Source organism: Microtus ochrogaster, unplaced genomic scaffold, assembly GCF_000317375.1.
Source record: "Microtus ochrogaster isolate Prairie Vole_2 unplaced genomic scaffold, MicOch1.0 UNK11, whole genome shotgun sequence".
Lineage (NCBI taxonomy): Eukaryota > Metazoa > Chordata > Mammalia > Rodentia > Cricetidae > Microtus > Microtus ochrogaster.
Window position 1 is genome coordinate 7,822,529 of NW_004949109.1, and position 4,013 is coordinate 7,826,541.

The 4,013-nt window shown below is 46.5% G+C and overlaps 1 pseudogene; it reads left to right on the forward strand.

The window, feature by feature from the left end:
- The first annotated feature begins 1,406 nt into the window (after positions 1-1,406).
- Positions 1,407-4,013, forward strand: part of LOC101986234 — a 10,672-nt pseudogene continuing 8,065 nt past the window's right edge.

Here is a 4,013-nt window from a genome sequence, read left to right on the forward strand (position 1 = left end):
TGCTGCTACCGTGTAGCATCTGGTAGGTAAAAACCACCGATGCTGCAGAACATGCCCAGCATCCCCAAACAGGCATCAATGTCCTAAGAAACCTCTGGACTCAGCCGAGTCTCTGCCCACCACGGTAAGGCCCCAGTCACCGTCATCACAAATGCCTGTTCCCTGGGGATCTTTTCTCATTGTTGTACCAGAAGTGCCCTGCTCCAGGGACTTTATCTTTGGAACTATACTAGAGAGAGGGCTGAGGGATGTTGAGAAATGGGTAAGGGTGCTTGCTGCCTGACATTGATTCCTGATGCTCAAATGAAGGGGGAATGAAAGAAACGACCTACAAAGCCACCCTCTGACCACCACGTGTGTACGGTGACATATACACCCCCATCCCTCACACACAGAATTCCTTTACAAAAGAGAGATGGGGGAGAAGGTTGGAGAGATGGCTTGGTACTTGGACGCTTTCTGCTCCACTAGGGGATCCAAGTTAAGTTCCCAGCACGCATACCTGCCTGCATTTTCAGCTCCAGGGGATCAGACACACACACACACACCCCAATAAATCTAAAAAAAAAAATAACCAAACGAAAATGTTGGGGGGACATCAGATTGCAAGCATGCACCACCACACCCAGGTTTATGAGGTGCTGGAAATCAAGCCTGGAGTTCCAGACCTGTTAGGCAATCACTCCAGCAGCTAAACTACATCCCCAGCCCCTAGAACACCGTCCCTAGTCATAGCCCTGCTTTCCCCAGTCTACCAGGTCCATATGGTCAGAATGACAGCACTTGGGCCTTCTCTAATATGAAAAAGACAATTGACTGCTTTCTCAGCCCTGGAACTGTATAGTGATTGCTGACACTATCCTTAGACTTCTAGAGTAAATGTTCTATCAGTCCCCAGTCATTCATGAAAGAAACTCACTTGAGGATCCATAACTACTGTCCTCATTTCAATCTGATAAAACACCCTGACTAAATTTAGTTTAGGTATCAGGGAGCTCTGAGTGGCAGCATCAGTGTCCCCGCAGGGACAGAAGAAGACTTATAGTAAGTGCGGGACTTAGATGAGGGCGAAAATGAACTCTCTGCTACGTACTTTTCTGTATCAGTTTGTTTATTCCTCCTTTCTCCTGCTAAGGTTCCAGCTTATATACATGCACAAAACAAAAGCAATTCTCTGAGCATGCATTTTCTCGGGTCAAAAGACAGACAAGAGCGGTCTCGAGGTACACTGTCAACATCTTCATGGCCCTGGGGAGGCGTGGCCAGAAAACAGGTCCAGGAAGCGCCTAGGAGACTTCTAAACTCTAAAAAGGGGAGAAGGGGCATTGGTATGTTAAACTGCATTCTTAAGCGTGGTTAGTTAAACTAGAAGTTTGTAATCAAAGAATACAGAAAAAAGCGAGGGAATGCAGCAGCTCTGCGCTCTCGGAGCACTCCGTCTCGCACCTGCAGAGGCCGGGAAGGGGTTTATGGTGGCCATGGAAACCAGAGTAAACTGCTGAAGGCAAATGTGTGGCGTTTGATTTGCATTAGCATTTTCGGCAGCACCGCTTGCTAAAGGGGCCTTTTCAGATCTGAAAATTACATCTCTCACCCTGCGTGGTTACAAGGGGGATTTAGGGTTACATAGTTTGAAATTCATGATCTGATGAATTCCAGCTGCCCAGGTCAAACAGTGGTTCTTGGCCTCCATACTGTGCACAGCTTTTTTAGAATAGGGGAAAAAGGGGTGGGGGAGGAGGAATTAACTTAGTTTAGCACTTTTCCAAAGTCAGCTGTGGGAGAATTTAGGGCACCCATCTCTCTATCAGGAAGGACTAAGAATCAAACAAGCCGGGATGTGCCACCTCTATCTAGGTCTGAAAAGTGATCCCTATAAAGGACTCCTCTCCTCACCAAACCTCCTGCCAAATAGAAGATAATTGCAGGGAGCTGGCTACTAAGTTTGTCTCAGGGAACAAAGTGGCGATTAGACTGTGGGAACCAAGGTTATTGACTGTGTGACTAAACTTCCCACCGGAGGTCCCACAGAGTGAGAAGGGACCCAACATACCAATACATGGGAAAAAAACTGTGCCAAATAATCTATAAACTGTTGAATCTTGTGCCAAGGGAGAGTGCTTATGGCTCCACAAGAGATCTACTGTAAGAACAGCTGATAGACAAAAGAAGGCAGACCCAGCGCCTTGCTAACTGGTTTATCTCTGTCAGAACGTGTTCATTCTGATGGGTTAGCCTTCTGATGGGTCAGCCTTCTGCTCCATGAGCTGAAATCTCACTGCACCATTCCTGTGGACCACAGCGTTTAGGGAAGGAAAGGATTTATTTTGCTTGGGTCTAACACTGAGGGAAGTCAGGGTAGGAACTCACATAGGAGCTGAAGCAGAAACCATAGAGGGATGCAGTTTTCTGGCTCACTCATTGGCTCCTCACTGTCTCGTGTTTAGCCAGCTTTCTTAGACAGCCCAGAGACACTTGCTTAGGGATAGCGCTGCCCATAGTGGACTGGACCTTCATATATCAACTAATCAGTACAGTATCCCATAGCCATGTCCATGGGCCAGTCAAGGCTGCCCTCCAACCAAGGCTTTCCTCTCAGATGACTCTAGCTGACAATTAAAGCTAACAAGCACAGGTATATTACTGTCTTTTCCATTTGTGTCACCACCACTGTCACCGCCCCCCCCCCAAAAAAAACAACAAAACTGTGGGACCCTCTTGAGGAGTGGAGTCTCTGCAATGGATTGTAAACTAGTCAAATCTGTTCCTGTCTTGTTAAATAGAGTCAAAATGTCCTTATTTTTTATTTATTTATTAAAGATTTCTTCCCCGCCGCCGCCTCCCATTTCCCTCCCCCTCCCCCAATCAAGTCCCCCTCCCTCGTCAGCCCAAAGAGCGATCAGGGTTCCCTGCCCTGTGGGAAGTCCAAGGACCACCCACCTCCATCCAGGTCTAGTAAGGTGAGCATCCAAACTGCCTAGGCTCCCACAAAGCCAGTATGTGCAGTAGGATCAAAAACCCATTGCCATTGTTCTTGAGTTCTCAGCAGTCCTCATTGTCCGTTATGTTCACTAGCAGCTGAGGTAACTATTGTTTAGCTACGACATTTTGCACTCTGAGAGCATGGCTATCAGGTATCCATTCTGCCTGGTTTCATTTAACACTCAACAACGCTGTGGTCGGCAGGGGTTTGTGGGACTTACTAAGTGGTTCTCTTTAAACTCTTAAAACATAGTCGTTGGCTCCCACGGAACCCACGGTAATGGTGAGTATTAAAATCCAATGGTCTTCACTACAGGACTGACTAACTCACTGTGTTTCAGCTGAAGCTGACCAGGCTAATTAGCAAGTGTAGAACTAAGATCCAAAGGGCTCTTCACTTCCAAAACCCTTGATCTTTCAAATATAACTGCACCTCCAGCATATACGGGTTCAAACTCTGGCTTGTCGTAAGTATTCACGAGCCTTGCCAATGAGGAGGTGATTATCTCAAAATGGTCCATGGCTTTAACCAGTTAAATGACATTGTTAGAGGTTGGAAATAAAACTTAAGACCATAATACCTTCCATCGCCATCGACAGATGGAGGAATGAGGAATCTGTGATCTATGTGAGCGCCTGTGTTCACACTTCCAATCCCCGTTCTGGGGAAGCAGAGCCAGGCACTACTTTGAGCTCACTGGCCAGATAGCCTAGTTTAATTAGTAAACTCTGGGCCAATAAGAGACTCTAGTGAGACATGGGTGGGCAGAGGGAGGAAGGAAAGAAAGAGAAAAGAAAAGTAGACTACAGAACTACAGGACAAGATCTGAGGAGAAACATCCAGGGTTGTCCTCTAGCCAACACACACACATACACATACACACACACATACACACACACATACACACATACACACACATACACACACACACATACATACACACACACATACACACACATACACACACATACATACACATATACACACATATACACACATACATACACACACATACACACATACACACACA